Raw genomic sequence first — 26,469 nt, 5'->3', positions numbered from 1 at the left:
TGCTTTGCTTTCCCTCCACCAGTCTCCTTCACACTTTCCCAGCTCACTTCTGCCCACCCTGCCCTCCTCACGGAAGTCTTCCCTGCCCCCCCAAGGCCACGGCAGATCCGGTCTCCAAGCTGCCCTCCCCTCCCCTTCCCTTCGTGGAGCCTCTCACACCACAGGGGATTTGTGTCTCCCCCACTGAACTGTAAGTACCCGGGGCACATGGTGCTTCCCCGGTCACTCACTTCACAGATGTTATTGATCTCCCCCTGCCCCAGGCCAGGGACTGTTCTAGAGGCCAGAGATACAAGAAAACAAGAAAGGAGGATGAGAGGGAGACCGCCTAGGCTCGGCCGGCAGCTTTAAGATAGGCGGCGAGGGAAGGCTTCTCAGAGGTGGTGACAAGTATGCTGAGGCCCGAATGATGGGAAGAAACCCGCAACGCAAAGGTCTGAGAGTCGGGAACTCCTGGCTGAGGGAACAGCAAGTACAAAGGCCCTGAGGCAGGAGTGGGTTTGGCATGTTTGGGTTATGCTCATGTGGCTGGAGTGTAGGCAGCTGGGGGAGGGGAATGGTTCAGAGAGGTAGCAAAGGGTTTCCTGAACGTTTTAAATTTTGTCCTTGAATGCTCCAGACTGCCTACTCCAGAGAACCTTCTCTGACTGCACATTCCTCGTGCCTCTGAGCCCTCCCAGCCCTACCCCGTGTGACCCAAATCACTTCTCAACCCCTTTACGATGGGTGAGTCTCAAACCCCTGCCTCGTCTTATTTGGATGATGTACCAGCATTTTGCAAGTGGACCTTCCTCTGGTCCTGGGTCCCGTGGCCAGGAGAGCATCTGCGGGATTTGGATGGGGTCCCTATCGGGACAACTGTCCTCCATGTCTGCTCCAGCTCCAGTGAGCAGGTCGCTAGGGGAGGCGGGCTGGACTGTCGGGTTCGGTTATTTATGGAATTCAGTTTCCCACGCTCCCCGCGACTCCCAGGAGCACCACAGGGAGGCTGCAGAGGAGGATTTTGTCTGGGCCCATGAGGGGGATTCACCTGTCAAGTGAATCAAACACCCTCCAGAAGGACACAGAACACTTTGGGGCAGTGTCTGGGGACAAGGACTCTAGCCTGGGCGTCAGAAAACCTGGGTTCTAGGCCTGGCTCTGCCCCAGTGTTAGGCCAGCCCTTCTCTGGGCCCCAGTTTCCACCTTAATAGGAGGTGAGAGAGATTGATCTAGGTCAGGCATTGATGTATGTTTTTGTAAACGACCATATAAAAAACATATGAGGCTTTGTGGGCTGTAGGGTCTCTGTCACAACTACTCAACTTGCCTTGCAGTGCAAGAACAGCCATAGACAATATGTAAGTAAATGGGCATGGCTGTGTTCCCAAACAAACTTTATTTATAAAAACAGGTGGTAGGCGGATGTTGACCCATGGGCTATAGATTGCTGACTCCTGATCTAGGTTACTGGTGTGTTGGTCAGGACACTTTAGGTTGCAAGCAAAAGAATCCCAATGCGTACTGGCTTACACTAAACATTGTCTAGGGGAGGGGGCTTATTGGGTCATATAAAAAAAAAGTCCCAATGGGGCTTCAGGCGTTGCTGGATCCAGGGGCTCAGATGATATCAATAGGACTCATTATGACTGAGTTTCACTCTCACTACTCCTTGACTACATCTGCCTCTATTTTGGCCTTGATTTTAGGCAGGCACTCTTCATCAACAGAGGTCTGGGATTCATTCTGATTGGACCAGCTTTGGTCATGTGCTCCTCCCTGAACCAATCACTCAAGTGGGGATGATGAATTTACCCTGATTGGCCAGGCCTGGGTCACGTGCGCATCTCTAGAGCCAAAGGTAAGTCCAGCTCCACGATATGACATGCACCATAGTATATGGTGCAGCCTTGGGAGTGGACACCAAGAGACGTCCATGTGGCCGTCCCAGTGGACGGTTGGGGGTTCTTTGTGCAGGGATTGTCCTTAGGCTTTCTCCTCATGGTGTCATCATTCCTCCCTGGATAACTGCAGCCACCTCCTAAAGGCCTCTTGGTCCCCCCGACTCTCCATCAAACCCACACCACACACCATCACCAGATTAATCTTCCCAAGGCTTCCCAGTAAGTCCCCTGCTCAAGAACTTTCCTTGGCTCCCCAATGCCATCAGGAAAAGGTCCTCGTGCCTCAGTCTGGTGCTCAAGGCCCCCTATGATCTCACTTTAGTTGTTTTTCTCAGCCTTGTCTCCTCCACTCTTCTATGCTGGACTAGGAGTCCAAGACTTGAGTTGCCATCACTGTTCACTAGCTGTATGACCTTGAACACAATTCAGTATTGAAGAAGAACAAAGTTGGAGGACAGACACTACTTGACTTCAAGACTTCCTATAAAGTTAGAGTAATCAAGACAGTGTGCTATTGGTGAAAGAACAGACAGATAGGTCAATGGAACAGAATGGAGAGCCCAGAAATAGATCCTGATAAATAGAATCAACTGATCCTTGATAAAGGAGCAAAGGAAATGAAATGGAGCAATGATAGTCTCTTCAACAAATGGTGCTGGGACAACTATACGTCCACATGCGAAAACATGAATCCAGACACAGACATTATACCCTTCACAAAAGTTAACTCACAATGGATCATAGACCCTAAATATACCTAAATATAAAATGCAAAATGAGAAAACTTGTAGAAGATAACGTAGGAGAAAATCTATATAACTTTAGGTATGGTGATGACTTTTTAAATAACACCAAAGGAACAATTCAAGAAAGAAATAATTGATAGGCTGGACTTCATTAAAATTAAAAACTTCTGCAGAAGACGATGTCAAAAGAATGAGAAGGCAAGCCACAGACTGGGAGAAAATATTTGCAAAAGACATATCCAAAATACACAAAGAGCTCTTAAAACTCAACAATAAGACAACAAACAACCCAATTTGAAACTCAAAAGATCTTAACAGACACCTCACCCGAAGAAGATACGCAGATCAAAACTAAGCATATGAAAAGATGTCCCACATCATATGTCATCAGGGAAATGCAAATTAAAACAACAATGTGATACCACTACACACCTATTAGAATGGCTAAAATCTGGAACACTGACAACTTCAAATGCTGGTAAGGATTTAGAGCAATGGGAGCTTCCATTCATCGCTGGTGGGATTGCAAAATGGTGCAGCCACTTTGGAAGACATTTTGTTGGTTTCTTACAAAACCATACTCTTACAATGCTATGCAGCAATACCACTCATTGTTATTTATCTAAAGGAGTTGAAAACTTACCTCCACAACAAAACCAAACATAGATATTTACAGCAGCTTTATTCATAACTGCCAAAACTTGGAAGCAACCAAGATGTCCATTCAGTAGGTGAATGGAAACATAAATTGTGGTCCATCCAGACAATGGAACATTATTCAGCACTGAAAAGAAATAAGCTATCAAGCCATAAAAAGACATATTAAATGCGTATTACTAAGTGAAAGAAGACAATCTGAAAAGGCTACATATTGTGTGATTTTGACTATATGACATTGTGGAAAAGGCAAAACTATGGAGACAGTAAAAAATTACTGGTTGCCCAAGAGTGGGGCTAGGGGAGGGCTGAATAGGTGGAGGACTGAGAATTTTTAGGGCAGTGGGTACCATAATAATGGTACATGTCATTATACGTTTGTCCAAACCCACGGAACATATATAATAACACCAAGAGTGAACCCTAAGGTAAACTGTGGACTTAGGGTGATAATGTTGTGTCAATGTAAGTAAGTTCATCGGTCGTAACAAATGTACCAATTTGCGGGGTGGTGTTGGTCATGGGGGAAGCTGTGCATGTGCGGGGGCAGGAGGTATATGAGAAATGTCTGTCCCTTCCTCTTAATTTTGCATGAACTGAAAACATTTTTAAAAAAGGTTTTATTGTTGTTGTTGTTGTTTTAAAGCAAGTGGCAGAATGACAACCAGAGTACAATGCTATTTTTATAATATAAACACACAAACAAACAAAAAGATGTTTACTAGGTATATATAGATGTACCCACATGGGAAGAAAAAAATGTCTGGAAGGACATGCAGCAAACTGTTCCTATTATATCTGCAAAGTGGAGGAGGAGTAAATGAGGATTAAATGGGAAGATCAAAGGGAACTTTTGTCTTAAATATTGTGATCGTTTATAGGGTGGAAATACCAGAAGTACTCGGCTAATTAATAATATTTTTTAAAGAGGAAAAATGAAGGAAAACAAATTAAGGGAAGAAAGAAGAGAGGGAGGGAGAGAAAAGGAAGGTAAAAAGAGAAGAGAGGGTCAGAGAGAAAGGGAGGGAGGGGGAGGGCAACGGGGGAAGCAGAAGAGAGCAGAAAGGCCCTGTGGTCCCCTCTTTACCCACCTGCCAAGATGTCTCCGGCCCACATCAGCCTGGGCAGGCAAGCTGCAATCCCAGGCCTCTGCCATATTCTCTCCCATTAAGATGTCAGCCCTCTCCTGGCTGCTGCCCTCCCCTAGCCCTGGCCTCCGGTGGAGTGCTTTATTCTCCTTATCAGTCAGTGAGAACCAGCAACGACCACATCTCTGGACCCATGCCTGGGCCACTGATTGCAAATTGTTTCTGAAGGAGCATTTTGCAATGGGCTTTCCCTCTCCCGGGACTATTCTAGGAATGTCAATAGCTTCTGTTTGGAATAAAAATGCTGAATCCATTTCTCTCATAAATAACAATATTGTGATTAGCTGCCATTTGGATGGCAGATAATGAAAGTGGAGCAGGCATTTGCTGCTTCTGGATTTCCTAAGATAGAGATAGATGTATGGATGCCAAAGCCCTGATGGGGCATCCACTCCGTGCCAGGGTTTGAGTGCCATGAACTCCTTCTGCCTCTCAACAGCTCTCCTAGGTAATCACGGCTGCGCCTGTGTAACGGAGGAAGAAACTGTGGCCCAGGGATGTCACTCAGCTATGAGGTCCTAGAACGAGCCAGGAACTCCTGAGTCTAAGATCAGGATTCACACGTCTACCCCAGCTGCCCCTCACTCTTGGAAGGTGAAAGTTCCAGAAAGTGAATAAGGTTGAGCAGACTCTGGATAATGCTCCATGCCTCAGCCCCATCAGGCAACAGCTACCTTTGCAGTGTCCACCCCTTCCCCACTGGAGGATACACAGTGTGTCACCCATAACCCTGGACCTGACCTTTCCCAGGGGCTCTGGCCAACCTCCCACTCTCTTTCCTGTAATGCTGTGCCTGGGGGCTTCCCCGCACCCCCAGAAGGCTGCTCGGCCAAGTGCCTCCTAGTGCAGAAGTGCCAGGAAATTAGCACCCTTGGAGCAGTCTTCAACCAAAGGCTGGCAAGAACTGGTGTATCAATACCCCAGCTCCCTTTCCCCTCAGGTAGGGTAACTCTGAGATGCATGTGCTACCCTGTTTCCTAGAGTTTTGTCCCTGGAATTAAGTGCCAGCTGCCCACCTGGTAGCTGGCTGGATCAAACACCCTATGCCGGCTGCCTGCCCTTCTCACATCCCTCTTCCCTACTGTGTTAGCTCTGCCTCCCAAATAACCCACTTGCACTCAAGTCCTTGTCCTCAGCTTGGCCTCTGGGGAACCCAGAAAAGATCCAGACACCCTCTGTATCTTAGTTTAAGCTGTAAAATTGGTATAACACCTCCCATCCTGTGGGGTCACTGGGAGGGTGATTGCAATGATTCGTGCGAAGGGCTCTGGCACTAAGTAGAAGCTCAATAAATACGTAGTTACAGTACTTAGAATTTTAAAGGCATGAGCTTGCCCATGGTAATGCAGCTCCTGGGATGTGAATTAGTCGCCCCACCCTGAGGCCCATGTTCTTCTCGCAGCACCAATTGCCTCTTGGTGCCTTTCTTCCAGGCTTCTGGTTTCCCTCCAGCACAATCACCACACTCCCCCCATCTCCTCCTGGGGGTCCTCAGTGCCCTACACATGGGAACCAGCCTGGCTTGGTTGTCAGATGCCCGCAGGTGACAGTGACATTCAGATCCGTCCTGAGAGTGACTGAGATGCTTGCCAGCAGGCAGGGTTTTCACTTCCAGGAGCCTGGCAGTGCTCAGGGGAGAAAAAGTCAGAATTCTCAGAACTCCGAGCCCTTCTCACACCCTGTCTATCCGAGGGGCCAACGGACAGGTCCTCAAGAACCTGCCACATGAGTGAGACGTGAGCCCATGGTTTTCATGTGTGCATTTCTCTCTTCAACAGATATTTAGTGAGCACTTCCTGTGTGCCAAGCACTGGGCTGTGTACCCATTCCTGACCTCGCAGAGCTTACAGTCCAGAGAGAGAGAGAGAGAGGATGAAACCGGGAGTTAAACAACTCAGTGTGTGCATTTCTATGATGGGGAAATGTGCAGATGAATCCAACCAGGGAACGGGGCGGGGCCATGAGGGCAGGAGTCATCCCACTGGCATCCAAGCCAAACCCTACAGAGTAAAGGTAAGTCCACTAGAGAAGAGGATAAGGGAACAGTGTTCCTGGCAGAGGGAACAGCATATGTAAAGGCCCAGAGGTTGGGACCCTTGAGGAGCACTGAAAGTAGTCTCATATATCTGGATGTTGGCAATGAGTGTGGAAGGAACCCAATAGCCCTGGGCTCTCTGCCCTGGGAGCAGATATAAAGTGTCAATGAATATTGAGCCCCTATTGTGTGCAGGGCTCCAAGGAACAGCAGTCTGTGCCCCCATTGAAGGGAGAGTGGTGAGTACCTTTAAAGGGAAGCAGGAACGAGATCTGTGTGGGAATTGGAGGCATGAAGAAATCATATGCAGTTGGGCAAAAGCCAGACAAGATTCTTGGAGGTGGTGGCATTTGAGATTGCCTTCAATCCTCAATTAGAATCTTATTGACTCGGGGGTAGAGCAGATTGCAAATGGCCCCTGAATAATAAGAGTATTTGAGCATTTACCACGCACCAGAACATGAGCTGGCTTTCTCCCGGCAATGCTGTCAGGTAGAAGCTATAACTATTATTATTCTTCCCATCCTATAGATGAGGAAACTGAGGACCAGGAAGGTGAGGTCACTTGGCTAAGGTCTGTCTAGCTCCAAAGCCTACACATTACCCACAAACTGTACGCTGTGGAGAAATGTTTATCGGGCCATCTCCTTGGGAGAGGCCCTGTCTGCACTGAGAACAGCCTGCTCCCCATCTTGTGGGGGGCTTGCCTCTTTGGAAGTGGCCGTCTGTCAGGGTGTTGCAGGATTGAGCCCAGCATGGTATGACATGCACAAATATTTGAGCGTTCAGCAACAAGGCCGCTGCCAAGGATCTGCCCCAGCGTGACTCATGGACAGGATAACAAACTGATATTATGTCCTATTATCCCCCGCGAGGTTTATTGTGGTTTTTCAAGTGGTTACACACATTAATGTGGTGGCTCTTCTGCTAATGGGGGAATTTCTGGTATGGAGGGGGTGCGGTTAAGGTAATAGCATCCCTTCTGAAAACAAAACACGAAGCCCTGTTTCCCTACAGGGGATATTTTCTTAGGTCGAAGGGAGGCTTGTCAGTGTGACTAGAATTTTGGACAAGCTGGACGATGGAATTGTGTTGTCTGTGGAAACAGAGTCTGCTAGGAGCAGCTGAAGGGTTCAGCACAGGAGGCAAGGTGTGGGGAGCAGACTCAGGTGTGGGCAAGGTGTGGGGAGCAGACTCAGGTGTGGCCTTCCTCCTGAGCCCCTCACCCAGCAGCCTGAGGACTTGGGATGTCAGAAGGGAAGTGAAATCTCTTTAATTTGAAAGTGAGGAAACTGGGCCTCAGAGAGGGAAAGGGACTTGCCCAAGGACACACAGAGGACTGATGACAGATCTGGACATCCCGAACCCCCCCAGCCCCTCGCAAAATCAGGTCTCTTCCCACAGCATCACCTGTGGCCTGATGAGAGGTTGCCTGGGGGTGCAGGGGCGAGATTAATGAACTTCATGGCCCAGGGTGCCACCTTTGGAGATGGCCAGGCTTCATTTGGGATCCCAGCTCTGCTCCTCTTCTACTGTGTGACTTTGGGCCAGTGACTCTCTGTTTCCCCACGGGTCAGTGATTAGCACGCAGCAGTGCTCCAAAATGCAGCTAGCAGCCATCACCTTCCTGGCTCTGCTACCAGGCAGCCAGGTGCTTGCAGTCAACTCACTGTGTCTCTCCAGGCCTCAGTTTACGCACTTCTAAAATAAAGGTACTCGACTAGGTAATATCTCAGGGCCGTCTCCAGTCTGATGCCCTGTAAGTCTATGACTCATTGAACTACCCCAAGTCAAGGGAAGGGAGGGGACTACAGCAATAATATTAACAATAATAGTTTCAACCATTTATTGAGTGCCCACTGTTAGGTGCCAGTCCCCCTCATGTCACGCCTCCAATATTACAGCAGCCCCCTACTGGTCTCCCGGCTTCCAATCTTCTCCCCTTCAATCCACCTTGCATACCTGGCCAGTCTCAACAATCTTAAATCCTGCCTTACTGTTTCTGCTCCAGCACATTCAATGGCTCCCCAGTGCCCCACAAGCTCAAATCCAGTTCTTCCATGTGGTGATTAAACCTTCCATGGTCAGGCCTTGCCCTCTTTAATGGAATCTCCTATCAGCTGTGTTGTCTCTTTGTCGAGTCCTCCCCCGTATCTCGTCTCAGAGGTGCTCAATGAACATTTGTTGAGTGAACGAACACATGGGTGAAATGTTTCTCTAAATTAGGCTACGCAAACTTTAGTCACTTGCAAACCAGCCACGAGAGTTTTGCAAAAATCTGTGCATTGTGTCTATTTTTATTTACTTAAGTATTTTCCTTTTTTAGATTAAATAAATGTATCTGAAAAGGAAACTGTACATCACACTGTAACTAGAAGATCAGTATCACTTGCCAGAAATAGGTCTCCACTAAAATAGATACAAGGACAGATGAGCAATGTGTTCAATTCTAGCTAGATATTGGTGTCTACCAGGGCTACAGTCCTAGGGCTTATCGCTCTTAGTTAAAATGGGATGGCTCAGTACTGTGAGAGGTGTTAAAGACAAATTACCCCAACCTGAGACTTGCCCATGGGCAGAAATCACAAGGATGTTACAGGGAGATGAATATGGAAGAGCTTTTGTGCACCAAGTTATTCCACCTCACTGAAAATTATCCTAGCTACCACCAATGGTTGGTTGCCAGCCCGCATTTTGGGAACTCTGCTAACAGAACCCATCTCTCTAGCCCACGAGGGATGCATGTGAGTTCTCTGGAAGACTTTAACCGGGCTTTTAGGAAGGGCATGGGGACGGTGTATCAGACATCTCAACTTTATAGTATAGGGTCCCTTATCTGCAGTTCCCCACTTCACAGGAGACAGTCCTTGGAACACCAGTGAGATAAGAGTTTGTTGTTTGAAACCATCCGCGTGGTGGAATAATGAGTTTCCCATCACTGGAGATGTGCAGACAGATGCTAGACAGTCATGGGCGGGCGGGGAGGGGAGCGGGGAGCAGGGGATGTTATGGAGATAATTCAAGCAGTAGATGGTCGGTCTATGAAACTGACCTGACAGCCAGACTTTGCTTTCATATGTAGGCAAAACACATTTTTTAAAAAATTTATTTATTTAATTTATTTTTAGGTGCGTTGGGTCTTCGTTGCTGCACGCGGGCTTTCTCTGGTTGCAGAGAGCGGGGGCTACTCTTTGTTGCCGTGCGCAGGCTTCCAATTGCAGTGGCCTCTCTTGTTGCAGAGCATGGGCTCTAGGTGCACGGGCTTCAGTAGTTGTGGCTTGCAGGCTCTAGAGCGCAGGCTCAGTAGTTGCGGTGCACAGGCTTAGTTGCTCCGCAGCATGTGGGATCTTCCCAGACCAGGGCTTGAACCCGTGTCCCCTGCATTGGCAGGCAGATTCTTAACCACTGCGCCACCAGGGAAGCTCCTGCAAAACACATTTAGAGCAATGAAAATAGAGGGGAATTAACTTCTGAATAGGAATACAGAAAAAAGAGAGATGATTGTAAGTGAGATTATCGAGGAGACTTGAAGGAAGAAAGAGGAGTTGAAATGGTTACTATAATTCGTTTATATCAGTAATGCTTCCTATTTCTCAATCCAAAACTGGATTCATTGCACTATTTTGGTTTTAATCAACATAAACTGAACTCAAACTTGCGTAAGTGACAAAAAAGGAACTTAATGAGATTGAAATAATGAAACTGCCTTCAGGCACGGCTGAGTCCAGGGACTCAAACAATACTCATCAGGACTCTGTCCATTCTCCGTCTCTCAGTTCCGCCTTCCTCTGTGTTGGCTTCATGTTCAGATATGATCTGTTCATGGAGTGACAAAGCCGGCTGCCAGCAGTTCCAGGCTTAGGAACCGTGGTGGAGATCAAACTTGTGTTTGACGGTAGTTTTAGCAAAAGTCCCAGGAAGAGTTCTCATCAACGCAGTATATGTCACACGTTCTTTCCACTGAGATCAGGGTGATGTGCTCTGGCTGTGCCTGGGTCACATGTCCACCCCTGAAAGGAGGGAACTCCACCCAACCATATGAATGTGCGTGGAGAAGGGGAAGTTCCCCAAATCAAAACTGAGGTGCTATCGCCTGAACAAGCTGAAATGAATGTCAGGCAAGAAAAAATAGCTTCCATGTTTGCTGCCCTCATACCCTCGCTCAAATCTGTGCCCCGCATCTCCATCCAGATAGCATCTATTCATCCTTTGGCCATCAGCTCAGATGGCACTTCCTTGAGGAAACCTTTCCCAACCATCCCAAGCCGGCCTGGATCGCCTGAAATGTGTGCTCCTGGCAGAGCTTGTCACTCTGGGCCTGTGTGGTTATTTGACCGAAGCCTGTCTCCCACACCGGACCAGGACCACCTTGGGGTCTGTGGCCTGTCTTGTTCACCATGGTGTCTCCAGGTGGTGACCAGTAGAGGGGAGGAATGGATGGGTCAAGGAAGATATCAAGATTCCATGCTTGTGGGTGAGAGTGTGGGAAAGAGACAGGAGCAGTCAGGGTCACCTTGGGGAGCACTGTGTGTTGTGGGACCCAGGATGGATGATGGGCGGGCAATGTGGGGTGGGGGATGGCAAGTCTATCGGCAAATGCCAGCCCTGGGGACAGAGAGAGGAGGCAAAGAGTAGGTCAAGGGTAGAGAGCAGGGATCCTTTCTGTGAGTCCTTGGGGAACCCAGATGGAAGGGCAGTCATGGCCCCATTACCAGGAGTCTTTGTGAAAGGAGTCAGGGGTCAGGACTTGGCAAGGGATAGGGAGGGAGTCCTCTGGTGCTGGGTGAGCATTGGCTGGGAGAGAGCCTTCTCTGGGACAATCCCTCAAATCTCAAGAACTCTAAGGAGGAGGGTACCTGGGGGATGGGGCGGGGGGTGAGGGGGCGGGGGTGTTCTGCTGCCATCCCTGGGGGTTGTTGCAGGCTGTGTTTCTCTTTTTAATCATCTGTTTATCCATCTGTCCATCCACACGCATAGCCACTTGTGTCTCCACCACCACCCCCTGGCAGCAGACAGGGAGTCCTCACCAACCCGCCCCTCCCCGCCATATGCACACATCCTGCCTGGGATCAAAAGCCTTGTTGCTTCAGCTCAGAAACTGTTCCCTGTGTAACAGGCAGGGGAGCAGAGAGGGGGCAGGAGCCCACACCCCACCCACACTGAGGGGGCCTTGTGACCTACAGAGAGAGAAGAGGGTGAAACAGAGAAAGAGAAACAAAAAAGACCAACAGAAGCAGACCGGCAAGGCTGGAGAGAGAAAAGCCAAGAGGGAAATCCATGTTGAAAAGGACTGAGACGCAGAGACCCAGACAGACGAGCCAAGGCAGGGAAGAGGCCACCAGACGAAAGGCGAAGGAAGGAGAGAGAGAGAGAGGAGAAAGGGGAGAGGGGAGCGAGCGAAGCGGATGGGGCGGGGAAGAGAAGAGAGAAGAAAAGGAGAGAAAAGGGGGGAGGGAGGGGAAATGGAGAGCGAAGAACTGGAAGCGGGAAACGGGAGAGACAAGGAGAGAAGACGAGGAGTGGAAGGAAGGGAGTGGGGTGAAGGGACGCCGAAGAAGCCGCGGGAACGGGGCGCGCGGCTGGCGGGGGGTCGCGGCAGCCCCCCTCCCCGGGCTGGGCGGGCTCCGGAGCCCCGGCCCCGCCCCCGCCGCGCGCCCTCCGCCCCGCCCCCCGCCGCGCCCCGCCCCCCGCACTCCCCGCCCCTCTCTTCCCCGTGTCTCTCCGCCCGCCCTCGGAAGACTGAGCGAGCGGCGAGATAGCGGGCGAGAAACGCGGAGCTGAGGCACCGAGGAGCCGGGGAGCGCAGCGCGGCCCGAGGCGGGAGCGGCCCCGCGTCCGGAGCGCACCGGAGCGGCCGAGCTGCCCGCGCAGCGCCCGCCGCGGGCAGCGCAGCCCCGGCCGCAGGTAGGAAGGGGCTGCCGGCTTCGGGACGCGGGGCGCAGAGTCCGGGACGGCTGGACAGAGCGGACGGTCGCCCAGAGCCGCCGCCGCGGGCCGGGCGGGATGGGGTCGGCCACGCCGAGTTTCCAGCCCCGGCGCCTCGCCCGGCCTCGGGCCACAGGAAGGAGCGTGAGGTGCCGCTCCGACAGTCGAGGCGCACCCCGGCCATCCCCATGGGACGCGTAGGGGACCGGGGGAACTCGCACGAGGGTCGCTAGAATCTCCTGCCTTTTCCTGGTCGCGGGCCCCTTGGACCCCCAGCTGGTGTTGAATTCTGCTGGAGCCGTCGAAGCGCCGCGTTCATCCCCAGGGGATGGCGGGGGACCCGGGAAAGAATGATAACTTTTGGCTAGTCGTGCGCCACTTCTCCGTCTGGGGTCAGCTGCGCCGAGGTCGAGCTGTGCCCCTCTTCTGTTCTCTTCGGGCTCTGGGGACCAGGCGACTTGAGAATGGGACACCTCCTTTCTGTCCTAGGGCAGCTTAAGCTGTCAAGAAATGTTGGCTAGAAAGCACACCGCAGCTTGGGCTTGAGCTTTCGCACTGAAGCCCACGACGCGCTCTCCCCACTCCTTTCCCCGAGGAATGTGGGGTGAGGGGGGTCCCTCAGAGGGTTTGAGGACTGTGTCTCCTTGCTACCGCAGGGACCATTCTCAGCTTCTTGCCTTACATCCTGGCATTTACTTTCCGAGGATTGGAAGAAGGGACGACCCTGCTCCCCGAGGTTGCCCGGGGGCAGTGACCAGCGGGTCTTCATGCGTGGTCCCTTTGTACCCACACGTCCCCACGGCTGGCACCCACAGATGCCGTGTTCTAGCGTAGCCTGCTTTTTGGACAAGGAACTCAGACCTGGCTGCCCGGCCCTGAGGCTCTGAGCTAATCTACTCCCCAAATAGATGTGAACCCCAAGGAGAAGATGGGGTGTTTAAAGGCCCAGTGATGATGCTTAGTGTCTTCCCGATGTGGGGCTTGAGCTCTCTCTCCCTCTCCCAGGAAGCTCAGCCTCATCTTCGTGAAGAACTGGGGGCTCTGAATAAAATGGCTCCTGAGCTTCGGTGACACCCCCAAATCAGAGACTGTGTCAGACTAAGTGAGTGGACTTTGGGGTCAGCCTTTATCTGTGACAGGCAAGGTGGGTGTTTGGCAAGAGAGGGGGTGTTGGGTGCTGGGTATTGCTTAGATTCTCTCTTTGGGAACTTTGGGGGAAATGCATTCATAAGGGAGTGTGAAAAGGTACCCCAACTCCCAAATTCTAGAACAAAGGAGGCCAGTGGGAACAACAAGCATCTGTACTCTCTCTTTCTCCTTGGAATGCTCTCTCTGGGAAGCGTTGACCCAGCCCCTGCTCTGGTCCTGGTCAGAGCAGCCTCAGACCCTCCCTCCCCCTCCTCCCCGCACACAGAGGATGATACAAGTCCCTGGAGAAGTGAGAGGGACCCCCCCCCCCCCCCCCGCCAAGCAATGGGGCAAAATGGCTGAGCCTCCCTTGAGCCTCAGAAAGAAATTGTCAGGCAGGCGGCAAACAAAGAAAGCGCTCTCTCTCTAGCCAAGCGCTGGCTCAGTGGCCAGTCCTCAGAGGACAAACAGTGAGTCCCAGGCAGTGGGACGCAGCCCGGCTTGTCTGCCAGAGCATCTAGAGAGTGGGGCGATCCCTAAGAATTACAGTAGAGAGGCGGCCGCTGTGGGAGAGAAGAGGGAACCATCTCTGCTGATGTTCTACCCTTTAGTCCAGGCTGGAGGCTCAGTGAGAACTGGGTCCCCTAGGAACTCAGGATGGGGCTGGGAGGGGCGTCTAGAGGCCAAGGAGGAGGCACCTCAGAGGGTAAAGGAAAGAGCAAGTCCCTCAAAGCTGAAAGAAGCACAATAGATCTGTCTCTCCCTGGATTTCATATGCATGGCAACCAGGAGCTCCAAGTGCTATGAATGTGTTTGCGCGTGGCCCAGCACCCAGCAGGCACTCAGTAAATGTCTTACAATAAAGCCTACATAGATGGAAGGTGAGGACAGCCCAGCATGGACCTCCCTGTGTCATTGAGCAGGAAGGCTACAAAATACAGCCTCTGAGACCTTGGCCAGGAATGAGCCCTAGAAGGATTGGCTTGGAGCTGGGCTGCTGCCATTTTCTGCAGGTGACCTTGGGCAAGTTCTCATCTGCATGGGAAGGTAGGAATGCAGTATTGAAAGCTGCCAATGTATCCAGCTTATAATTCCTACAGTAACCTTGTGCAGCAGGTACTATTCTAATCCCCTCCTTCAGAGGTGAGGAAACTGCAATACAGAGAGGGAAAGTGACTTGCCCAAGGTCACACAGCCAGGAGGAGGCAGGGCTGAGATTTGAACCCCACTCTTCTGACTTCCAGGCCAACGCTTTGCCCCCTCGATGGGTCTCTGGGCCTTGGTTTTCACCTCCATAAAGTGAGGTGGTGGGGCGATGGTCAGGATTTGATGACTGACAGTGAGGCCCCTCCGGACTGCCGTCTGAGCAGTGGCTGCTCCCTTGCCTTCCCAGCATATGCTAAGAGCAACCTTAAATAAAGCACAGTGTCAGGCGGCTTCTTGCCTTCACATAAAGACGCTGTTCCTACGCTTGGCTGTGAGCTCAGTAGCTGAGGTAGAGACATCCCAAGCCGCTTGGAATTTGGAGATGTCGTTTTGTCCCTCTCTTGTGGGGTGTGGATCACAGGCTGAGCATCACCCCCGGTTGATTAAGCCTTGCTGTCGCCTCCAGGCCCCTGCGTCCTAAAGTCCATCCCCTTTGTCCTTGGGAGCAGGTGGGGTGCCTGAGTCACCTGGCCTGAGGCGTGCCTAGCACTTCCTTCCCTTTGATCACCTAAGCCCTCTCCAGCTCAGCCACACCTCAAGGCCAAACCCACTTAGAGACTCTTAATCCCCCTGCTCCCCAGATGGAAACAGAGATGTATCAACCGGCCTGACTTTGCCCGTGTCAGAACCGCCCCTTCCACTCAACCGGGCCAAGTTGCCTGGACGGTGGGCAGAGCACACCTGCCACGATAAAAACAACCTTGAATCGACAACAATTGCAAAGAGCTTCAGCCACAACCCCCCGCCGCCCCCCGCCCCCACCCACCCTCAGCGAGGAGTTCATCAGCTGTTCATCCACTGCTCTGTGGCATTCCTCGGCACCAGCTCCCCCAATGGCCCCAGCACCGAGGGGCCTTTCTGCCACCTTTACCCCATTCTCTGCAGGTTGCTGGAAGGTGGTGGGGAACAGGGTTGTACTTGAGAGGGGGAAAGGCTGGGAGGCCCGATGTGGACCCCAAAATAGGGCTTCCCAGAAAATGTGCCTCTGTGAGCTTTACGAATGTCCAGCATCTTCACTCCGAGGTCACCTGAGGGCCTCCAGAGCAGGGGAAGGGGGTGAGAGTCAGCGGCAAGCTGGCTAATAGCGGAGATAGGGTTGCCTGGCATAGACCGTAGCTGTGAATGCAAGCTGTGATATTTCAGCACAGACTTGGATTCAGTCATAAACAGGAAAGAAAAACCCACTAAATGTTGTTCCAATGATAATATCATCAATAACAGTTATAACTAAGAGTTATTGCAAGTTGGTGATCTGCCAGGGAGTGTGCTGTGTGCCTTCCTGCTAGTATTGCATTTAATTTTCACAAAACCCCGTGAGCTACGTAGTGGAGTTGTCCCTGTACAGATGAGGAAACTGAGGAAGAGAGAGGTTTAGGCACCTGCTGCAAGATCGCTGGCCTAGGAAATGGCCCTGGAGCCCAGAGGCGGTCACATCGTGCTGACACCCCTGCCACGGAAAAGGCCCTGGCCTTGCTCACTTGGCAAGGACCACGATGCCCTGTTTAAGGAGCTGTGCAATAGAAAGCACTTCCCAGTTCGTTCCATCAACTGAGCTTTGCCACAGCTCAGGAGGCCGGTAGCGTGATAGCTGCTGTTTGCTAGCTGGGGAGGTTGAGGCAGAGAGATGAATTTATACCCAGTGTCCCTCAGTTGCTAATCCCTCCGCTGGACTTGCACTCAGGTGCCCCCCTGTACAGCACATTCATGACCTATGCTTTAGATTCATTTAAAGCGGGTGTTGATGTTGTGCACCCAGCCACCTTGCCCTAACTCTCGGTGCCCCCCAGTTTGTCACCACCCTCTTGCTGCTCTGGAAGCCATCGAGAGCAGCCGAGGAAGCCATCAGCTCTGTGTACCATGATCTGACATGACACGAAAGTGGCATCCGATTTGATGAGAGCTGCCTGCAGCGAATGGCCTTCTATTTTTACATTTCTCACAAATTGGAAATTACAAGGAGGCCGGGCCTTGCGGAGCGATTGGCTGGAGCCCTGTGCAAGCAGGGGGTGTGCAGCTAGGTGGAACGGGCCACATTAGGGTGCCAGGGGCCCTCTTGGCTACAAAAGGGACTCCCAGCTTCCGGGGCTGGATGGGATCCTGGCATGCAGGTCAGCCTGGAGGATGCAGGAGTTAGTGGCTGCTTCGGACAGTGACCTGCAGCTCTGCCCACCTGTCAGCTGCCCAGTGTCTGCAAGATTGGTGTCGCATGCCAACTCTGGAGATAACTGAGTTCTGACCAGAGGGACATTCAAGGTCAAAGATGCCCCGAAAGACATTGACAGCAGGTTGCTTTCATGGCCTTATTGTTTGGTAAGGAGGTTCTGTGCAGGGAGAAGGCAGCAGTCACAAGAAGGTGAGAAATGACATTTGGCATCAGTATTGCAGTTTTCTGGAACTTAGTGCTGATAACAATTCTCCCAGTCATCAGAACAACACAGTTTACAAAAAAAAAAAAAAAAAAGAAAAAGCTCTTGTGGCTGTTCTTTCTTTTGCTCCTGTATGAAGTATGCCAGGGGAAGAAAATATGGTCCCTGATATCCTGGAGAAGAGTCCTCTGTCAAACAAAAAGAGACATCTTCTGTAAGTGACTTTTCTCAAAAAGCCCAAATCAGAATGACCTTGACTCAAATGAGGCCTCTTTGCACACACGTGAAATACACACACACTTAATGCTTAAGGAGAATTTCACAAAATGCTTTCCATTGAAGTTTGCATTAGCCGTGGGAGCTCCAGGTGAAAGCAATATTATTATTATTATTACTACTATTATTATCTCCACCTTTTGGGTGGGGAAACAGGGGCTCTGCAAGCCCTGAACACCCTCACCCCTGACCTCTGGTTTCCCAGTTGAGGGGAATCACCTTTCCTAAGTCCGAATCCGAATTCACCAGGTAGCCCCTTGGAAGGAACCCAGAGGAACCTCGATTTGTAGGAGGCAGAACACAGCACCGGGGTCAAGACTGCCAGATAGTGTGGAAAGGCACAGCGTGAGGTTTGAAGGACAGGGTCCCTGATCTTAGTCTAGCCTCCCCTGAGCTCTGGCCAGCAGCTGACATGTCCTCCGTCGCATCCAGTTTGGGGTCTGAAGTGTGCTCATCTGGCCAGGGCACCCCAGCGGTCGCAGCGCCAGGGGAAAGGAAGGATGGTTGCTTTCAGATGCTCGGGCACACGCACACGTGTGCGTATCTAGATGGATTTAGATGAAAATGAACACCAGGGGTCCTGTGAGATCATCTAGAAAGATCAAGGGCCTTGGTAACCAGGAAAGGTGTGGGCAAGTGTTTGTATGTGAGCCTTGGGTGGTTTGGGACCCGCTTTGTGGCTTGGAGTCTTGCCCACCCAAGAGGGAAGGGAAGGGATGGGGGCATGGGATGCAAACCACTCACCCTGGCCCGTGCCCCCTTCCCGTCTGCCCGTGGACTGCTGCCCATGCTGAGGACTGTGGAATATCACGAGGTCTAGGGGCTTCCTTCTGGGAGTGGCAGGGACACTTGAGGGTCTGACATGTCCCCTGGCTGCGTGGCCAGCCCAGCCCTGACCGCTGGGGCAGGAGCACCTCCCAGGCATCAGTCGTGGGCCGCCCGAGGCTGGTGAGGACAGTGCTAGGGGATCAGTGTTGCTGTCCCCATGGGCCGGAGGAGGACCCTGAGGCTGAGGGAGGTGGAATCACTCCCCCCGGGGTACACAGCAGAGTTCAAACCCAGGACTTGCTGATGCCAGCCCCCTGTGCCTTCCCACGCCACCCGCTGCCTCTGGAGAGTACCTGAGTGAGAGCGTAGTCAAAAGTGACCACAGCCAGAGGCCGCCGCTTCCCATGCGCTGTGTGCTCTCCAACCTGCGTCCAGCCCTTGCCGCCGCCCGAGCCTCTCAGCGCTCATGTTGGCTGTTTCCAGAGCTTGAGGTCAAGGACCCACCTATGATTTTTTTTTTTTTTTTAAAGTGGGCTTGGGGATGGAGAAGAAGCAGTCTTACCGAAGGAATTTATTTATTTATTTATTTTTTACTGAAGGAATTTGAATGCACTCATTGTATTGCATGTACGCTCCTAACAGGTCGTTTCAGCACTGTGATACCAAGTCATCAGATGCGTACAAGCCCCAGTTTTGAATTCTGACTTTGATGCAGGCACTGAGTCCAGCACTTTACAAGCCATGTCCCAGGATCCTCAGTAGGACACTGAGCCCAGGGCACTCTTGTGGTTGCCTGGGTTGCCCCCCTGACTGACAGGTGCTGGGAGACCCGAGGCCTGGGCTAGCAGACCCCAGGAAGTGGTGGGATAGCTGCCTCCTATGCGGGCTGCCCATTAGCCTGGGGGACAGTGGGCCGGGTCCTTCCCTAATCTGGGCGTCGCTTTCTCAGTCCTTAAAGCCAAGGGGTTTGGACTGGACACGTCGATTGGCTGCTCCCTGCGCCCGGCGCCAGCTCTCCAAGCAGGTAAAGGGGGGTGCATGCCCCACTTCCTCCTCCATTTCCCCATAATAGCGTCCCTGAGACTAATGACTGGGAAACTAAGAGCCCTTTCTCCAAGTGGCAGTGAATGCCACTAATGACAGAGCAGATGCAGCACTGTTAATTATGCCGCGGGTATTAAACGAAAACGCCAGCCCGGGAGGAGTTAAATAGTGCCACTGGGCTGGCCACGGCTGTGCCTAAAAGCGGTGCTATCAGCCTGCGCCAAGGCAGAACCGCCCCCTCCCCAACCCGGGAGCCAGCCAGGAGTCACAAAGCCTCGTTCGCACTGGCCCCCTCCCCAGCATGGGGTCCGCAGCCGCTCCTTGGAGCTGGGACATCGGTAGCTGCTCTGGGAGATTTTCTTAGAGGCCTCTGGGGGGTCAGAGGCAGATGTGGGCCAACAACTGGACCAAATAAAACTTTGAGCACCTACTGTGTGCTGGGCCCTACTGTGGGTCATGGAGATAAACCAGGAGCAGGAATGCTGTGTCTTCTGGTGTCTCTGGTGCCCAGAATAGTTGGGGACGCATAACAGGTGCTTAGCTCTTGCTTGTGATTGTCTACGTGGCTCCTGAAGTGGCCTCCTTAAGAGGCCACACAAGTGGGGGCCAGAGCAAAACCAGCCGTGGGCTGAATGGAGCAGAGGGACAGGCAGGGGACTGTCTCACTTCCCTAGGCACCACCCTTCCCGCCTTTCCAGGAGCTGGACTTTTTAGTTGCTGGTGCCCATGGACCCCTTTGCCCTCCCTGAGCCTCAGTTTGCACATCTGCAAGTTGGGTGCAGCGAGGGCTGTGATGGCTGTAGTCAAAACTTCGTCTCTGAACCAACCCTAGCTCTGATCGTGGCAGGTCACAGAGATTGCAGGAATGTCTGAAAAGTGACATTTTAGAGGCAACTCAGCAGGAGAGAGCGTGGTCACCAAAGGCAGCTTCTGGCTCTTCTTGTGGATTTAAAATGTCACTCAAACCTTCAATCCTCTTCAGTAACTCTGGTTCCCTGCCTCCTGCTTCCTGGACCTCGAAATCTGTTTCTCAGGTTTTTCTAGGCCAGAGAAATTCACAAAAGCCACCCATTTCAGACACCTCTGTTACAGATGGGTAAACTGAGGCCTAGAGAGGAGGGGGTCTAAGGCCTGCAGGTGCTGGGACCCAGAGCTCCTAACCCCTAACCCCATACTCTTTCCCCTGCCCCAAGCCAGCCCAGCTCTGCTGCTGAGAAATCATTAAATAGAGTTGTTGGAAGGACTCTGGTTGCCATGGCAACGGAGCCTGTGTCCTCAGGAGATAATGGCGTTGCACAAGGCAGAGTGATGTGTGTTGAATGCTGATTCAGGAGCTGCTAGAGCGAGCGAGTGAGTGGAGGGGACTGTGTCTAGGGCTTGAGCTTCCGCAAGAAAGAGGCTGGTAGTGAGGGCAGCTGCGGGGAAACTTGCTTTGTCTGGAAGCATCCTTGCTACAACCTCGCAGAAAGGGATAATTTCCTTCACTTCATAGAGGTGCACAGTGAGGTGCAGAGGGGGGAAGTGACTTCACCCAGGTCACATACCCAGGCAAGAGATAGAGCTGGGGTTCAAACCTCCAATGGCTGCAGGGAGTCTAGGCTACGGAGGGCCCGTAAGGGGGCACAGCGAGGAGGAGGGCGGTTGGGGACACAGTTTACTCGGAGCACGTGGACCTCTCGAAAGACTGTTGAGAAGAGTCTTAAACATGAAGATTCTGGTGGGCCAGGAGCAACAATTCCAGCCCAAGAGGAATGGGAAACAGTAAGTCCAAAGTCGAAGCTCGCCCTCCCGTATCCTAGCTGTGTGACCCAGGGCAAGTCACTTCACTTCTCTGGGCCTCAGTGTCCTCATCTGTAAAATGGGTAATAACAGACCTACTTCTTATGATTGTTATGAGAACAAATAAGGTAAGGTAGGAAGAGCATCAAGCCCCACTGCTGAGCACCAACAGCCACTGTTATTAACCAAAGAGAAGAGACTTGGAGAAGGGTCTGCTCCTAACCATGTATCAGCTTGTAAGATGTGGTGTTGGAAGAGTAAAATTGGCTAAAACAAGTGCAAGAGCAATAAATAACAGGGATCCTCATTCCAGGCTAGTGAATATCAGCAGAACAAATGAACAGTCCCCATCACCAAAAATATAAATAAATATTTTGTCTTTGTAAGGCATGATTGGTGTACCTCACTTTAAATGTACTGTCCCTAAAAGCCTATTTGCAAACCACATCGGGGGAAACCGTGTTTGCTCTATGCCGGCTATCCAAATGACCCTGCGCTGCAGCCCTGTGGAAAATAAATACTCTCACCCACACTCTTCATTTCTCTCTCCCAAACTGCTGGTGCAATATATTCACTTCCCTAGTTGGGGGTTGGGGATCATGGGGTTAACACCCCAAGAAACCCCAAAGTACATCATTTGCATGCTGGCAAAGATGGGATGCAAGCTGGCGGACAACCCCACTCCATTTTGGAAGCAGAAAGAGGGTGCTGGACTCAGGCGTTTGGCTGTTTCAAAAGCAGTGGTGAGAGCTGGGATCCTGCTTACTTAGAGGCAAGCAACCATTTTGTTTGTTACCACAAACCTGTCTGAGCAGATCCACCCCCAGAGTAGCAACCTGTTCCTGGATTCCTGGAGAGGGAACGTCACAAACCTGTCTGAGCAGATCCACCCCCAGAGTAGCAACCTGTTCCTGGATTCCTGGAGAGGGAGCGTCATTTGTTCGCTGCTGCTCCTGAGGCTGGATGGCAGGGTGCATGGAAAGCAGTGAGCCCAAGCCCCCCAGATTCTGACCCCTCCATCGTCGGCCGGCGGGAGAGAGTCGGGGAGATTCATTCTGTGGACAGATGAAGACAGTTGACATTTAACGAGATTTGAGCAAACGTGCTAATTACAGGGATAGGTACCCATGACCACTTCAGGGACCGTGTTTAATGAGCAGTTTGCTCTGAGAATTTGATGTGATTGGCATCTGCCAGTGGCTCAACCATTCCCTTTTATCGGTTGCCTGTGCATTAAGATAAGTGTGGCATTCTGCCCAGGACTTTTTTCCCATAGCTATCTTAAAAAATAATAATACTAGCCCTAATCAGGTGATTTATTACAATTTCTGCCAGGTAACAAGCAATTACTATGTACCAGGCTCTGTATGAACCACTTTACATAGTCTCCCATGTAATTCTCACAGTGGCCGTGAAAGTAGATATCATCACCTCTGTCTTAGAGAGGTTTTGTAGTCACGCAGCATCCGAACTGAGACTCAAAACCACGTTTTCTTGACCTCAGGGCCAGTGCCGTTAACCACTGCCCTATTCTGTCTTGGCTCATGACAAATAAGCCTCTGAGTACCCTTGACTTCTCAAGTGGAAGTTACTCATGAATTTCTTCATTGTTCGTGGGACTTAAGAACATTTACTTAATAAAAATCTCACTTTCCCAAATGGATAGATGCTTCTCACTACATGGGATTTTTCGCTTGACAAAGAAGTGGGGATTCATGCTATAAAGATTCCTTTAGAAAGCTTGGTGAATGAATCAAGAACAGATGTGTTGGCTAAAGTGAGCATTCACTTGAGTCTTTTAAAAACAAAATTAGCTTTCTCTTGTAGGAAATGTTTGAGACCCAGGAATGTGACCCTTATTCGACTCTGGAAATACACACCCTCCTCATTCTTGCAAAATATTCTGAAGCAATGTCTCTCAACATTTTTTTAAATCTAACTGAGCTGTATTAAAAGAACAATAGGATTTGTTGTTTCCCAAATATAAACTCATATTGCTGACCTCGCTTTTTTAACCGCCCCCCAAATTTTGCATATTTCCTAGGGAAGGGGCAACAGTAACCCCTTCTTCTACCACTTTGAGAAAAGAGCTCTCTGGAGTGACTAGACTGCTCGCTATATATTAGGATTGCAAACTCAAAGGCCATGGAGGGCCATGCAGGTCAAAGAAATGAGTAAAGAGGTCAGGAACAAGGTGACAGTCATGGTGGGACTTGTAGTACACTGCAAAACACATACCTACTCCCCCTCCCCAAAGCACGCCACCAAACACACGTGTGGGACCCATTCGGCCCGCAGGCCATCAGTCTGACATCCCTGGTGGTTCTTATTGTGATTTTGTGTGATCTTAGTCCGGACAGTTTGTCTTTGGGGCTTCAGTGTGTGCACCTCCAGAATGCGGCCAATAAAGGCTGCGGAGCTGTCGAGAGGAGAAAAGGGAGTCCCGGGTGTGGACGCTTGGTAAGGGACCGTGGAGCTGCCCAGGGCCACCGTCACCAAAGTACCGTTCTGTGACACGGACTCAGCTCTCCATTCCAGCTGCGCGTCTGCCCATGGCTTGTTACGGATCACCATTTACTTCAGCCAGTCCCTGCAGTATTATGTTTTTCTTTTTCCCAAATCTGAGTTCTTAAAGGGCCTTAATCCTAATGCCCTTCAGAGTCCTTGAAGAACATCTTGAACAGGAGAGAATGGTTATTTAACCCCCTGGTTTTCTTACAAGTGTGTCTTAAAAGGCAAAGAGCAATGTGAAAGAATGCTGGGTGGGTATCCTGACACTCTTATTTCCTGATCTGCATTAATCCTTTCTGGCTGGTGGAGCAGGGTCTTTTCAGAGGCGTCCCCTGGAGCAGAATTCTCCAGAATTCCCCACACCAGGCAGAGGAAGGGAGGAAGAGAGACTCCCTCACAGACCACGAGGGCACGGAAGCCGGCAGCCTTGGCTCTTCCACTGCGGGTCCCCTTGTGCCCCTGGGTGGTTCTCAGGGGTGCTGGAGCCTGCCCTGGCACAGCCAGTTAGGAAGGCTGGAGGGAGCTGGGGGGAGGGGAGGCCTTGGGCTCTGCCGGGGGTTTCTGAGACGTAGGCTCCCTCTGTCCTTGGGGTCTTGGGCAGGTTCTGTGAGATCACAGAGCAGAGCCTAGTGCAGCACAGAGGAAATCAACAGCACACCTGCGTCTCCTTCCTTCTTTCCTCCCTCCCTCTCTTCCTTCCTTCTTTTCTTCCTTTCTTCCTTTTTGTCTTTCCTCCCCTCTACCTCCTGCCCCTTCTCGCCATCACTCTGCTGCTCCCCGCCAGTCTCCCTCTCTCCTTCTGTCTCTCATCTTTGATGTCCAGGGCTTTCCTTACAGGAAGCAGTCAAGAGCCTGGGAGGCTTGCTGAGTTTGCTCATCTCTTTCTGACCCTGTGACCTCATGGTGGACCCTGACCAGGCTTTGGTGGGAACATGGGCACCACAGGAATCAGTAGACGCCCGCAGTCGGGCCTGTCGCTTGCTTTCCGGAGAGACCTTCGTTAAAGCTTACCGGCACACCACTGCTTTGGAGACAGGTGCCACCTCCTCCGAAGCAGACATTTCTCGAGGACTTGTAATAACAACGTCCCCTGCCACCAGGGTGGGACTCGGGAGAGCACATGTGCGTCTGGCACCGTGTGAGCTGCCGTGGGGGAAGCAGAGCAAGTTGAAGACCCAGGTCCCATTGGTACAGAGGGGACAGGGGAGCTGGGGAGATAGGACAGAAGAATTAGTTACGCGTCAGGATAGGAGCCAAGTTGTGTAGAGGGACTGGGCCTTCCCCATGCCCCCCACCCCCGCCCACAGTCCCAGCTCAGGCACTGTCCTTCCATCCCTGTCCCCGCCACATACACAGCTGACGGGTTCTTGCCAAATCACCATCAGATCAAATCTCTCCACCTTCAAAGGCTCCAAGGTCCCCAAGCTCCCCCCTTCCCAGTGCTCACCATGGGGAGGAGCAATTAAAAGTATCGGCTTCGGAGTTGAGCTGTTATCTCTAGATCTGAGACCGTGGGCAAGGTGCTGTCTTCCTCTGAGCCTCAGTCTCCGTATCTGTGAGAATTAAATACGAGCATCTGTGAGATGCACTGAACAGAGTAAGCACTGAATAAACCTTTGGCATGATCACTCTTCTTATTACAGGACACAGTGCACCCCCTTTTCCTGCATTCGGAGCCCTTTGCTGCTACTGCCACCTCCCCAGCCATGCTCCCTAAATGACCCCAGATTCTATCCAACCAAGCCAGGCTCCTCACTGTCTCTAAAAACATTATGCTTTTCCCCTATCCTCTCTGCCTGAGATGGACCAGAAGCAGTTAGGCTTGCGGTTAGGAGCAAGGATTCTAGTCCTGCTTCTCTAGCTGTGATTACAAAAAGAATGTCCCCATTTCTGTCCCCTTTCCACCAGCCCAAATGCCATCATCTCCCAGTTTCTTGCCTGAACCCAGGCCCCCTTTATCTGGGCCATGGAAGAACTTACCGCGTGGATGTTGGTTATCCACGCGACCCATCACCCAGCTGTCCCCAGCGCTCAGTGGCGGCAGACTCAGACGATCCCTCTGCACCCAGCGTGGGACCTGGCTCCCTGGAGGTGCAAGACTGATGCAGGTCGGATCGGATTGAAAATTACCTCGACAAAGCGAGGTGCTCGGTCGGGCATTGTGGAGAATTAGGGGCCAGACAGATGTTAGCAAACCGCTGATTGTGTGAGCGAGGCAGGGGGGCTGAGATGAGAATGAGGATGGGAGTCAGGAGGATGCTGCCGGCCAGAGTCTGACTCCTCTCCTCTCACACGGAAGGGAACCCAGGCACAGAGAGGGAAAGGGCCTGGCTCAAGATCACACAGCTGGTAGTGTGTGGAGTGAGGGTTCAGACCGGGGTCTGCAGACTCCAGAGTCTCAAGCTAACTGTGCTTCCTCCTCTCCTGGGCCCTAGAAAGGCCCTCTCCCTGCTGCAAGCACAGGCCGTGTCTGCAGGTGGAGGACAGCTGGGGACTCCCGGAGGGGATCGCCACCCCTGGGGCTGGCTGTCTCCTGGGGGACTCTCATTAGGGCCCCCGCCCCAGGGGCCTGGTGAGAGCTGCTCAGCCTGGATCCCACGTGACGTCTTGTTGGCTCCCAGGACCCCTGCAGGGTTTGCCCAGTATGACCATGGGGACCAGTTAGCCTTTCACGAAGCCAGACCTCAGAGGATGTAGTGTCAGCAGCCTCTCTTGGGTTTCCTATAAAGAGCAGCAGGCCTTGCCCTTGGGGGTTTGCCCTGGAGGGAATTACCATTCTCCCACGCCCTAAAGGTGGGGCTCAGGGGTTCCGCAGGCACCCCACTAGAGACAGTGGTTGAGTGTGGACACAGGAGCCCAGCTGCCTGGGTTCCAGTCCTGGCCCCCCATGTTCCTAGCTGGGAGACCTTTGGCAATTCCCTTTCCCTCCCTCTGCCTTGGTTTACCCATCAGTAAAATGTGGGAGAGGGGTGAGAATGGCCGTGTACTATCCATAAA

The 26,469-nt window shown here is 51.8% G+C and overlaps 1 protein-coding gene across 1 annotated transcript in view; it reads left to right on the top strand.

Moving 5' to 3' along the window:
* Window positions 1–12,270: 12,270 nt before the first annotated feature.
* Window positions 12,271–26,469, top strand: part of SLC6A1 (solute carrier family 6 member 1) — a 39,391-nt gene continuing 25,192 nt past the window's right edge. Inside the window, exon 1 of the mRNA XM_057554011.1 lies at window positions 12,271–12,373. The gene's annotated coding sequence lies outside the window, so the exon portion shown is untranslated. The remainder of the gene's footprint in view (window positions 12,374–26,469) is intronic.

This window comes from Balaenoptera acutorostrata, chromosome 10 (genome assembly GCF_949987535.1).
Source record: "Balaenoptera acutorostrata chromosome 10, mBalAcu1.1, whole genome shotgun sequence".
NCBI classification, from domain to species: Eukaryota; Metazoa; Chordata; class Mammalia; order Artiodactyla; family Balaenopteridae; genus Balaenoptera; species Balaenoptera acutorostrata.
Note: the sequence above shows the minus strand (reverse complement) of the source record. Positions and strands in the feature narration are given on the sequence as shown.